The 13946-nt window shown below is 44.6% G+C and overlaps 1 protein-coding gene across 10 annotated transcripts in view; it reads right to left on the reverse strand.

Moving 5' to 3' along the window:
* Positions 1-13732, reverse strand: part of KDM4C (lysine demethylase 4C) — a 432363-nt gene extending 418631 nt beyond the window's left edge. For 6 of the 10 annotated variants that reach the window (XR_002731805.2, XM_023213146.2, XM_023213144.2 and 3 more), the window contains exon 1: positions 12910-13038. The gene's annotated coding sequence lies outside the window, so the exon portion shown is untranslated. Of the gene's footprint in view, positions 1-12909 lie in introns of all 10 variants that reach the window. The other 4 variants (XR_002731803.2, XR_002731804.2, XM_023213147.2 and 1 more) reach the window with 1 other exon arrangement.
* Positions 13733-13946: the final 214 nt, after the last annotated feature.

Below are 13946 nucleotides of genomic sequence, written 5' to 3' on the forward strand. Positions count from 1 at the left end.
ATAAAAACTAAGCCTTAAAATTGAAATAATGGCCGGGCGTGGTGACTCACGCCTGTAATCCCAGCACTTTGGGAGGCCAAGGTAAGTGGATCACCTGAGGTCGGGAGTTCAAGACCAGGCCTGACCAACATGGAGAAACCCCATCTCTAGTAAAAACACAAAATTAGCTGGCCGTGATGGCGCATGCCTGTAATCCCAGGTACTCAGAAGGTTGAGGCAGGAAATCGCTTGAACCCGGGAGGCGGAGGTTACGGCACTGAACTCCAGTTTGGGCAACAGAGCGAGACTCTGTCTCAATCAATCAATCAATCAATCAATCAATAAAATTGAAATACTTAGAAAACATATTTCAAGACAATTTAATATGCAAACTTTCCAATTATTCCTAAAGATTCACAGTCAGGCCAGGTGCAGTGGTTCACGCCTGTAATCCTAGCACTTTGAGAGGGGGAGGCCGAGGCAAGAGGATCACCTGAGCTCAGGAGTTTGAGACCAGCCTGGGCAACATGGAGAGACCTCATCTCTTTAAAAGGAAAAAAAAAAAGATTGATGGCCAGGCGCAGTGGCTCACACCTATAATTCCAGCACTTTGGGAGGCTGAGGCGGGTGGATCACAAGGACGGGAGTTTGAGACCAGCCTGGCCAACATGGTGAAACCCCATCTTTACTAAAAATACAAAAATTAGCTGGAAGTGGTGGCACGCACCTGTAGTCCCAGCTACTCTGGAGGCTGAGGGAGAAGAATTGCTTGAACTGGGGAGGCAGAGGTTGCAGTGAGCCGAGATCATGAGATTCTGTCTCAAAAAAAAAAAAAAAAAATTCAAAATCGCAAAAACCATATATGATATCGTCTATATTGAAAAAAAAGAGGTTGAAAAACATCAAACAAAATAATCTGACCATCCTTGCTTTTTTTCATTATTAATGAATGCAAGAAATACTATTTTAGAGAATTATGGCAATTTGCACATTTTTTGTTAACTATGTGTCAAAAAAAACCTGAGGGAAATGAATTTGACATACGCTATATGCAATCTGTGACACTGAAACTTGCAAAAGTATTTGTTGATCATGTATTCCCTCAATCCTGATACCAATACCCAGCTTCTTGACATGAAAATATATCTAAATGTATTTTCAATATCTACAAAATGAAATAGGAAACCATAAATCCAAACTGGTAAGTTGACAGTTTGACAAGTTTAATTTCCCCAGAGTCTCAATTATTTAACCAACTTATAGTAAAATTAAATACAATCATGATACAAGCACAAAGTCAAGTCACACTCTGTTACCCAACATTTTTCCTTGATTTACAACACATGGGGATTTTTGGTGGTTTTTTTTTTTTTTTTCTTTTTAAGATGGAATTTCACCCTTGTTGCCCAGGCTGCAGTGCAATGGCACGATCTCAGCTCACTGCAACCTCCGCCTCCCAGGTTCAAGCAATTCTCCTGCCTCAGCCTCCCAAGTAGCTGGGATAACAGGCATGCACCACCATGCCCGGCTAATTTTTGTATTATTAGTAGAGACAGGGTTTTGTCATGTTGGCCAGGCTGGTCTCAAACTCCTGACCTCATGTGATCCACCCGCCTCAGCCTCCGAAAGTGTTGTGATTATAGGCGTGAGCCACCAGGCCCGGCCTAACACATGGTTTTAATAAATACATGACCAAACCCTTATTAAGGTTCACAAAAATAAATTCTATCTAGACTACATTTTGTCTAATTCATAATTTTTCTTTGTTGTTAAATAGCAAAACAAATGTCTCCATTGACCCCTTCTCCATGTGCTTGCTCTTGGAGCAGAAGGAGGCACTGTCCATCTACACAAACTCCTTCAGTAGCATAACACTGAGAGCTATCCTCATTGACAACTCTTCGAGTACTGACATCTTATTAAAAAGAACCTTCTTATTAAAAAAGTCTTGCATTTGCTTGGTTCTTTACTGCACTTTAACATATATTACTTCATTTTCATTCTTAAAAGTTCTCTATGATGTTAGCAGGCTGTGATTATTCCCATCTGAGAAATGATGAAACCAAGCCTCAGAAATGGAAATAAATTTTCTAAGGTCAAACAGCAAATAAGTGCAATGAACTGATTGCAAGTTTTGTATCCCGGACCCAGATCCCAAATATAACTGACCTCTTTGCTAGGCTCTCCAGCTGCCAAAAAAAGAAAAGAGAAGAGAAGAAAAAAAGAAAAAAGATCACACCAAGGCCCACTAAACAAGAAACAAATCTTCTCTCCACTAGGTAAAGAATTCTGATCAATTTTTCAGAAATGTATGACATGTTATTTAAGATGTTCCAGATTGCATAGAAAAAAAAATAATAACAAGCTTAGTAATCTTTTCTTAAGAAGCCTAAAATGAGTAACAAAACTTAAAAACGACCCAAGAAAATTGCAAACCAGCTTCATTTAAGAATATTGATGAAAATTTCCTTTTTAAAATGAATAAACTCCAGGCCAGGTGCAGTGGCTCACGCCTGTAATTCCAACACTTTGGGAGGCCGAGGTAGGTAGATCAACTGAGGTCAGGAGCTCGAGACCAGCCTGGTCAACATGGTGAAACCCCACCTCTACTAAAAATACAAAAATTACCCAGACGTGGTGGTGGGCACCTGTAGTCCCAGCTACTCGGAAGGCTGAGGCAGTAGAATTGCTTGAATCTGGGAGGCGGAGGTTGCAGTGAGCCAAGATTGCATCACTGCACTCCAGCCTGGGCAACAGAGTGAAACTCCATCTTTGAAAAAAAAAGAAAGAAAAACAAAAAGTGCCAAGATCATGAAAATCAAGGAAAAAAAAAAATCAAGATCATGAAAATCCTTCTCAAATCCATATTTGAGATTGAAGGATGCTTAAAAGAACTAAAACAAGAATATACATTGCACAATTCTGCACTGGATACTTTTGCTACCAAGAACATTAATTACTATAACAAACAGTGAAATATGAAGAATCTAAAAATTAGATGACAGTAATATATCAGTGTTAATTTCCTGATTTTGATGGATATACCGCAGTTATAGAGAAAAATGTAGGAAATACACATTGAATTATTGAGTAGTGAGGGAGCATGAAGACAACCATTTGTACAAAAAAAATTTAAACATAAATTTATATAGAATATCTCTAAAATTCCCTAAAAGAAACCTTAACAGGGGTTTACCAGAAGAAGGGAACTAGCTGTCTAAAGGCTAAAAGTGAGAACCATGTACATTTTACCCTTTCATACCTTCTGAATTTTATATCTTGTTATATACTTGTACTGCCTGTTTGAAAATAATAAAAGAAATATTATATGTGTATACATAATACAAATCTAGAAAAATACATTAAAATTATCAAAAAAGAAAGGAAAATGAATTTACCTATCTCAGGGCCAGATTCTTCCCGCTAACAAAAGCTGCCTGAACATTATAGAGTGAGAGGTATCACTTTATGTGCCCAAATTTTAGGGAAAGATTCCTTTTGGAAAGTTAAATAGATGGCCAGGCACAGCAGCTCACGCCTATAATCCCAGCACTTTTGAAGGCTGAGGCAGACAGGTCATCTGAGGTCAGGAGTTCAAGACCAGCCTGGACAACACGGCAAAACCCCGTTTCTACTAAAACCGGCAAAACCTCATCTCTACTAAAAATACAAAAATTAGCAAGGCATGGTGGCAGGTACCTGTAGTCCCAGCTACTCAGGAGGTTGAGGCAGAAAAATCGCTTGAACCCGGGAGGCAGAGGTTGCAGTGAGCCGAGATCATGCCACTGCACTCCAGCCTGGGTGACAGGGCAAGACACCGTCTCAAAAAAAAAAAAAAGGCAAAAAAGAAAGAAAGTTAAATAAACTACCCACCTACCCGCAAAAAAAAAAAAAAAAAAAAAACTTCAATTCACCCATTCAAAGGGATGCCTGCAACCATTCAAAGGCATGCCTGCGACCATTCAAAGTATCTGATGGACTCTCAGAACAGAACAGAATAAACAATATACTAATGATCAGACAAAGCATGTCCTCGGGACTGGAATTTAAACAAACATCTGGTACAAAAATGAATGAAAAGATGGAGGAAAAAAGGGAGCCAAATGAAGGAATGTATCTGCTTCTTTAACCTTGCTCAACAACAGAAAGTGCAGTGGCAGAGAAGAATGTTCTGATAAGCAGAGGTGAATGCTCAAGGGTCAGGGAAGCCCAGCAGGTTAAAAAAAAAAAAAAAAAAAAACACAAACATCCTGTTCAACACTACCCATCAGCTGGGGCCTACCTGTCACCAAACAATGTGTGATCATTTATGTGCTTTCCCAGGGACCAAGACTTTCTAGAAAGAGCCCTAATGAGCAGACACAGCACTTCGGATCCAGGTTCTAGTTCTTCCTGCCAGTTTAATTAGGGAATGACACTGAAGACATTAGTCTTCCAATGCCTGACACTCTCAGTCAACTGGAAAAGTTCTTATTTCTAAATGTGCAATGCTAAAAGTGGGAGCAGGACTATGAACCCTCATAAAATGTCCCACAAAGAGACCCTCACCAAAGGTGGCCAACTGTCCTAACTCTGACATTTCTAATTTCAAAAGTTTTCCCATTCTTTCCAAGTAAACAGCAAATCAATACTTTTTTTTTTTTTTTTTTTTTTTGAGACGGAGTCTCACTCTGTCGCCCAGGCTGGAGTGCAGTGGCCGGATCTCAGCTCACTGCAAACTCCGCCTCCCGGGTTTACGCCATTCTCCTGCCTCAGCCTCCAGAGCAGCTGGGACTACAGGCACCCACGACCTCGCCCGGCTAGTTTTTTGTATTTTTTAGTAGAGACGGGGTTTCACTGTATTAGCTAGGATGGTCTCGATCTCCTGACCTCGTGATCCGCCCGTCTCGGCCTCCCAAAGTGCTGGGATTACAGGCTTGAGCCACCGCGCCCGGCCAGCAAATCAATACTTAAAATGATAGCTTTTTGTATGATTATCATATATAAGTTGAGCACCTCCAATCCAAAAATCAGAAATACTCCAAAATCTGAAAGTTTTGAGGGCAAACATGACACTCAAAGTAAATGCTCATTTCAGATTTCAAATTCTCAGATTACAGATGCTCAACTGTAAATATAATGCAAATATTCCCAAATCTGGAAAAAATCCAAAATTCACGTATTTCAAATAAGGAATACTCAACCTACAGAATATATTTTCATATATTTTAAAATATTTACTTTGCCAGACACAGTGGCTCATGCCTATAATCCCAGCACTTTGGGAGGCTGAGGTGGGCGGATTACCGAGGTCAGGAGTTCGTGACCAGTCTGGCCAACATGGTGAAACCCCGTCTCTACTAAAAGTACAAAAATTAGCCTGGTGTGATGGTGCACCCCTGTAGTACCAGCTACTCGGGAGACTGAGGCAGGGGAATAGCTTGAACCCAGGAGGTGAAGGTTGCAGTGAGCCAAGATCATGCCACTGCACTCCAGCCTCAGTGACAGAGCAAGACTCCATCCCCCCGAAAAAAAAAAAGAAAAAGAAAATAGAGTACAGCACAGGTGGTAAAGTTTTGTGAAACTTTTGTTTCAATTTTATATATTTGTGTGTGTTGGGTCATGATGGGTAAGAAGTATTTCCCAATGTGTGTCCTGGTTTTACAGTTTCTTCTATTTTTGCATATATGTAAAAGTCATTAATTTGTGCAACAAATGTTTGTTGAGCACCTATACTATAGTGCTGGTAAGGCAACAGTGTGCTATACAGAATAGAAGGGAATAAAAATACTTAGTCTCTCCCCTTGTAGAATCTTTACAGGGTAGAAACAATCAAATAATCACATAAATATACGATTATAAACCACTAAGTGTTAGGGAAAAATATAGGGAATTAAGATAGATCATCATTAGGGAAGCTGATTTAATCGGAGAAGAGAAATGAGTAAACAAGTCAGGTTTCTCTGAAGAAGTACATTCAAGTAGAGATCAGAAAGATGTATGAAAAGGGGGAAAATGAGAGGAGAAATCAGTCAGGCAAAAAACGGCACATTCGGAAAGTTGTATACAGTTTGAAGAAAAGAAAAGCCAGTAGGTAGAGAGAAAATGAAGAATCATCTAGATAAGACTTGGGTGGAGCTTGGGGTAGAAAGAGATATGGCAGGAATTTTAAATATCCTGAGGCCTATGAGAATAATCCAATAGGCATTTTAAAGATTAGGCTGAAAAGAGATTGAAGGGAGGCTGGGAGTGTATGGTAGGATAACAGCATTATTCCTGAAGCAAAAGTGACAAGGTGTAAGTGATACTTTGGATGTGAAGGCTGAGGAACCATGAAGTGTTGGATAACTCATAATGAAATGAGTGAGCAATGAAATGAGATGAGATGCATGAGAAATGCCAGAGAAGCAGAGCTGAGAGGAAAGATCAGAGTTCCAATTGTTACAGTTAACAAGTAGAGATGCCAAATTAATACTGGATGGAGATATAAAAAAGAAGTCATTAGCACAAAAGCTTTGATGACTCATCATTCTGCTCCTTAAACATCCACCCATAGTAATATACAATATAAAATCAGAAGAATTCGGAATAAATTTGAGACTTTATGCAGTAGCAGCTCATAAATACCATAGTAGCTGAAATACCACATGTATCTGAACAGTACAGCGCAACAGTATAACTAAACATTCCCACTCTTAAAATCATAGGGAATTCTAGCCTATTGTGTTCACTGCTGTCCACATCTGACACAGCGTATGGCACACAGTACAAGTTAATCTACTGAAGAATTGTATCCACTACTATGCAGAATAAACCACTCATCAAAAATAAAACAAACAGTGCAAATAATGAGCAATGGTGCAAGGGGAATCTGCACTATGAAACATACAAATGAACCAATTAGGACATTTTTCAAAGAAAAAGGGAAAAGAGTTATTTAGCACTTAGTGCTCATACCCTAACAGTCTATATTCTGTTCTGTGCTACATGTATCTAATGCTATATTCTGTTCTCTAAGAATCAACTGAATTTCAGCATCAGAAATTCCAACTGGGCAGCCTATTGTAAGTACTCCTATCATTCTCTAGAAGTCTCTGAGTAATACGAGAAATAGCTAAAATGTAATAAAAGCTTGATGCTGAAACTACAAGAAAATCTCATCTAAGTTATTTTTTTTTTTTTTTTTTTTTTTTTTTTTTTTTGAGACGGAGTCTTGCTCTGTCTCCCAGGCTGGAGTGCAGTGGCCGGATCTCAGCTCACTGCAACCTCCGCCTCCCGGGTTCACGCCATTCTCCTGCCTCAGCCTCCCGAGTAGCTGGGACCACAGGCGCCAGCCACCTCGCCCGGCTAATTTTTTGTATTTTTAGTAGAGACGGGGTTTCACCGTGTTAGCCAGGATGGTCTCGATCTCCTGACCTCGTGATCCGCCCGTCTCGGCCTCCCAAAGTGCTGGGATTACAGGCTTGAGCCACCGCGCCCGGCCTATCTAAGTTATTAAAACAAAACAAAAACTGTTAAAAGTGCATTCTGGCCGAGAGCAGTGGGCTCATGCCTGTAATCCCAGTGCTTTGGGAGGCCAAGGCGGGCGGATCACCTGAGGTCGGGAGTTGGAGACCAGCCTGACCAACATGGAAAAACTCCCGTGTCTACTAAAAATAAAAAATTAGCCGGGCATGATGGCACATGCCTGTAAGCCCAGCTACTCAGGAGGCTATGGCAGGAGAACTGCTTGAAACTGGGAGGCGGAGGTTGCAGTGAGCCAAGATCGCTACATTTGCACTCCAGCCTGGGCAACAAGAGGGAAACTCCATATCAAAAAAAAAAAAAAGTGAATTCTCCAATGTGAAAATGGCAATAACTGATTATTTTTCTTTTTCCTCTATCTTCTCCTGTTTCCCAGCTTTTCTAACAAACATGAATTTTTATTCACTTACTTTCCCTTTCACAATGGTAACACTGATTCATAGGAGAAAATTTAGAAAATGCTCATAAACACGAAGGAAACAAATTACCCACAATTCCATCACCCAGAAGTTACTAACTACAGTCAATATTTTTGTGGGAACCTTTCTCTAAGCATGCATGAAGGTAGGGAGGGAAGAGAGACACACAAGTAATGGCATGATTACTTAAGACTATGAAGGAGACTACAGAATGCTGCTATGGCCAGTGTGCAGGATTCAGGGATGACTAACTTGAAGAAGTTGACAACTGAGCTGAGCTTCCTGAAGAGTGAGTGAGATGGAATCAACCAAAGAAGTGCAACTGGGGTAGTAGTCCAGGCACAGGGAACAACAGCATGGGCAGAGTACCAAGTCCATTCAGGGAACTAGGAAGAAAGATGAGTTTGGTAGGAAGGAGACTGGCTGGGCAAAGTCACACACAGAGCTGCTAATTAGGAGCTGTTCCCTAGAGAATGCAGCCTTGAAGCAGGAGCAGGAGGGATAGGCTTGCTTAAAGGAATTATTCTGACTGTTAGTATGGGGAAAGGATTAGGCCCAGCAAGTGTTGTGGATTTAGAAGGTCGTAACCCCCGAAGGGTAAGGAGGATGAGGAAGTAAAGAATCTTTAGGGGGTGGGGGAGTAAAAAAGACAATGACCTGGCTGGGTGTGGTGGCTCATGCCTGTAATCCCCCAGTACTTTGGGAGGCTGAGGCAGGTGGATCACCTGAGGTCAGGAATTCGAAAGCAGCCTGGCCAACATGGTGAAACCCTGTCTCTACTAAAAATACAAAAATCAGCTGGGCGTGGTGGCGGGCGCCTGTAATTCTAGCTACTTGGGAGGCTGAGGCAGAAGAATCGCTTGAACTCAGGAGGCGGAGGTTGCAGTGAGCAGAAATCACGCAACTGCACTCCAGTCTGGGCAACAAGAGCAAGACTCCAGCTTTAAAAAAAAAAAAAAAAGACAATGACCTAATATTTTAAATTTATATTTTAGGCTCCACAAAATGGTATAGATTTGTAGGGATAAAAAACATACAGTGACTTTAATTATTATATACCTCCTAAGAAATTCATATCAGAAATAGAGCTTGCAGGCCAAGCACAGTGGCTCACACATGTAATCCCAGAACTGTGGGAGGTCAAGGCAAGAGGATTACTTGAGCCCAGAATTTTGAGACTAGCCTGGGCAACACAGTGAGACCCCATCTCTACAAAAAGAATTTTTTTAATTGAAAAAAAAAAGGAACAATGAAAACACATGGACACAGGGAGGGGAACATCACACACCGGGGCCTGTTGGGGGGTGGGGCGCTGGGGGAGGGATAGCATTAGAAGAAATACCTAATGTAAATGATAAGTTGATGGGTGCAGCAAGCCAACATGGCACATGTATACCTATGTAACAAACCTGCATGTTGTGCACATGTACCCTAGAACTTAAAGAATAATAAAAAAAATAAAAATGGCCGGGCATGATGGCTCACGCCTGTAATCCCAGCACTTTGGGAGGCAGAGGAAGGCGGATCATGATGTCAGGAGATAGAGACCATCCTGGCCAACATGGTGAAACCCTATCTCTACTAAAAATACATAAAAATTAGTTGGGCGTGGAGGCACATGCCTGTAATCCCAGCTACTCGGGAGGCTGAGGAGAAGCATTGCTCCAGGGAGTTGGAGGTTGCAGGATGCAGTGAGCCAAGATCACACCACTGCACTCCAGCCTGGGCGAAAGAGGGAGACTCCGTCTCAAAAAAAAAAAAAGAAAAAGAAAAAAGAAGGAGAGGTTGGGGGAGAAGCATTAAATATTAATATTTAACAATAAGGAACATAAATTTTTCAGTAGATATTGAGCTTAATCAAAGCACAGAATGTACGTGTCTTATCACTATATCCCTAATAAATATAGAGCAAATAAGTGAATATCAAGGGAATAACCATGAGCAGTATAAAGACTGTGCTAACAGGAAGGGATGATCAGGCCAGGTGCAGTGGCTCACACCTGTAATCCTAGCACTTTGGGAGGCTGAGGCAGGCAGATTGCTTGAGCCCAAGAGTTTGAGACCAGCCTGGGTACCATGGCAAGACCAGAAAAATTAGCCAGGCATGATGGCATGCACCTGTAGTCCCACCTACTTGAGAGGCTGGGGCTGGAGGATTGCCAGAGCACAGGAGGCAAAGACGCTGCAGTGAGCCGAAACTGTGCCACTGCTGCACTCCAGCCTGGGCATCAGAGTTAGACCCTGTCTCCAAAAAAAAAAAAAAAACAGGATGATCTTAATAATGACATCCAGAGGCCGGGGGGCAGTGGTTCCCGCCTGTAATCCCAGCACTTTGGGAGGCTGACGTGGGCGGATCATCTGAGGTCAGGAGTTCGAGACCAGCCTGGCCAACGTGGTGGAACCTGTCTCTACAAAAATACAAAAATTAGCCAGGCATGATGGTGGGTGCCTGTAATCCCAGCTACTGGGTAGGCGGAGGCAGGAGAATCACTGGAACCTGGGAGGTGGAGGTTGCAGTGAGCCGAGATCGCGCCATTGGCACAGAGTGAGACTCCATCTCAAAAAAAAAAAAAAAAAAAAGACATCCAGAAAAGGAAAACACAGCACTAGCCATAGGATAAAGCCTCACTTTAGAGAACTGAAGTTGGTAGTGGAGCAGGGAAAGGTCAACAGGACCCTTCAAGGATTGAAAGAGTATCCTCCAAGACTATCGCTCCTTATGCATGCAGTCATTCAACAGAAGATGTTTAACCCACCAATTTTATATATATATATACACCCAGGAGTAAAGAAAACACATGTCCACACAAAAACTAGTTCACAAATATTCATAGTAGCATTATTCAGCCAAAAGTAGAGATAACACAAATGTCTATCAATTGATGAATAAACAAAATGTGATGTATCCATAATAGAATATTAGCCATTAAAAGGAATGAAGTACTGATACAGGCTGCAACATGAATGAACTTTAAAAAACACTATGCCAAGTGAAAGAAGTCACTCACAAAAGACCAGATAGTGCATGATTCCACATATATAAAATGTCCAGAATAGCCAAATCTATTGAGACAGACAGCAGATTAGTGGTTGCCTAGGGATAGAAGGGGAGAGAATTGGAGGGAACTAGGCAATGACAGCTAATAGGAACATAGCTTCTTTTGGAAGGATGATAAAAAAAAAAATTTTAAATTCATTGTGGTGATGGTTGCACAAGACTATTAATTTAATAAAAGTTATTTTTTAAAAATTTATTTGTATTTTTACTTTTTTTTGTTTGAGATGGAGTCTCAGTCTGTCAGCCAGGCTGGAGTGCAGTGGCGCCATCTCGGCTCACTGCAACCTCCGCCTCTCGGGTTCAAGTGATTCTATCTCATCTGGGATTTCAGGCGCCTGCCACAACGCCCGGCTAATTTTTGTATTTTTAGTAGAGACGGGGTTTCGCCATTTTGGCCAGGCTGGTCTTGAACTCCTGACCTCAGGTGATCCACCCGACTTGGCCTCCCAAAGTGTTGGGATTACAGGCATGAGCCACGGCGCCCGGCCTGATTTTCAACTTTAGAAAAGCAACTGACTAAAGTCTGTTAATAAAAAGATGTAAGACTTCGGTTTAAATTGTACTGCATTACCAAGTTTGTGGGGTACAGTAAAAGCTTACGTGAAAACTCTTCATAACACTGAAATTGGGAGAAAAAGGACCTAAAAACCCGAACAACCGTGTAATCCGTTCCAAAACAAACTATGGGAGGGCTGCGCGGAAGCAGCAAGGTAAGAAAACAAGCGATAATCGCAAAGGAGAGCAGACTGCTTGCTAGCAAAAGATGGACCTTTAAAAATTAAAACCACTAGTTTTCAACCACAGCACTTCAAAATGAGAATATCAGTCACCGTTGCCATAGAAACAGTAAAGCCAAGTTGCCCGGAATTTAAACATTTTTTTAAATACCGCAAACTGAAATGGGTGAAAATAGGGCAAAGTTTAGTGTGAACCTAAGTGGTCGCAACCTACTAGTAACTTTAACCGGGATAAAGGTGACTCTGCTTTTCTAACCTACATTTCCGAACAATGCTTTATAAATCACCTCTCGAGGTTAGTTCATCAAGTGCAAAAAAAGTTTACCCTGTCTCTTCCGGAAAAAGGAACCTGACAAAACCCCTCCCGGAATCGCCCACAATCAGAGCGAGTCAGCGCAGGCTTGCACCGCGCAGCGAAGAGGGAGCGGAGCATCGAGTCCACGCGGAAAGCATCTGAATCCCGCCTGCTGGCTTTACTGGCAGAGCACGCAGGAAAACCCCAAGCTCCAGCCTGCAGCCCCGGCCTGTCTGGCTCCCTCCTCCACGTCCCCACTGCACGCCACGTTCTGTGCCTGGCAGTCCCCGCGCCCTAATCCAACTCGCATTTATTAAGCACCCGCTGTCTACACCGCATCATGGTTCCTCCAGGCACTGCAAGAAGAAATGGCCCCATGCCGGGGGAAAGAAACACCAAAAGGACAGCCGCGAGGGCTGAAGACGACCCCGAATGACGGGCTGACTGCCTGCAACGGGTGGTCAGGAGAGGAGCTCCCACCCTCCCCCCGCGGGTCGTGACACTCCCAGGGAAGGGAGGGCCCCGAGGGGTGCACCAGGCCCGGCCTTCCTGGAGTCCGCCACAGGCCGACTGGGGGCATTAAGAGGTCCGCATCCCCGGACCGCCCGAGCGCTCCTCTGCCCGAAGGAGGCGACCCCGACTCCGGATCCAGGGAAAACGGCGAGCGCGGGCACCGAACCTCGGTGAGGGTCGGAGCGGGCTGTCACCGGCCCCCGCATCCCTCCCCTGCGGCCGCGGCCGGCCGCTCCCTCCCCAGCGTGACAGTCGCGGCAGTCACGGACGGAGCGTCTCTGCCCCGGCGTCGCCACTCGCCCGGACGCCCGCACCCCCGTGCCCCACGCGGAGGGGGGCAGTGCCGGGAAGACCTCTCCGGCCCCTCCCCCCGCCCCGGCCTCCGGACTCCGGAAAAGCGGTTACCTGGCGCGCGGGCTGGGGCGAGAGCACGACCCGGTGGAGGACGAAAAGAAGACAGTGGCCTCCGACCCAGGGAGATTTGGGAAATTCGGAAGACTTGTTCCGCACTAGGTGACAGCTGTTCGCTGCGCACGCGCACACGACCCCGGCCGCCCGATCACTGCGCCGCGCCTCACCCTCCCGTCGAGGCGGAGGGTGGGAGGCAGCGGCGAAGGCGCGCGCACCGCCGGCTCTCCCTACGCGAGGGCGCGCGCGCCGTCACGTGACCGCTGGGGCCCGCACTTGGTGAATCACGTGAGCTTACAAACAGCTTAAAGGTGCCCGGCACGCTCTTGGTTTGGGCTCTACTTCCGCGCTGTGGTTAACTTGGGCTTGCTGGTTCGCATCTTCTTGTCCTTTGGACACAGGCATATCCCATTCTTTCCGGAGGGGGAAGATACTCGCGTAGAAGGAGAAAACAGGTGCACAGAACCTTGCCCGGAAGCGCCTGCTGGGGTCCCGCAGGGCTGGACCTGATGTAGTCCACGCGCCACACGTCCTCCTGGGCTCCGACGCGCACCTATGGCGGCCTCAGACGCGCGAACGTCAGCGTGGCGTTGCCAGGGGTGGAGCCTCGGAATGTCCTGGAGAGCCTGGCGAGAAAGTAGGGGCTCGCAGCTGTCCGGCGATGACAGCGCTGTGTGCCGGTTCTCCCTTCACCCGGTGGCCGAGACCTCTGAGCCTCCTTCCCACAATGGGAGATCCCGAATGGGCGAAGAGTATCTGCGTGTCCCAAACCTTTAACAAGTAACTACGGAGCAGGAGCGTTTTGTCAGCCTCCGGAAGCGAAACTGTCCGATGTTCGAGTCACCCTTCACCGAGCACGTCCCACCCCGACCCGCCCAAGTGTGCTCTTAAGATAAGGAGGCACAGAGGTGACCCAAATAGGAATCCCGGGCTGGCGGTCCCTCAAAAACTAGAGTTGATAACAATTTGGCCTGAATTGAAGTGACTAGAAATGCAGGTGCCTCCAGCGTCTGAGACTTAGATCTAAGTTAACG

This window comes from Piliocolobus tephrosceles, chromosome 14, assembly GCF_002776525.5.
Source record: "Piliocolobus tephrosceles isolate RC106 chromosome 14, ASM277652v3, whole genome shotgun sequence".
NCBI classification, from domain to species: Eukaryota; Metazoa; Chordata; class Mammalia; order Primates; family Cercopithecidae; genus Piliocolobus; species Piliocolobus tephrosceles.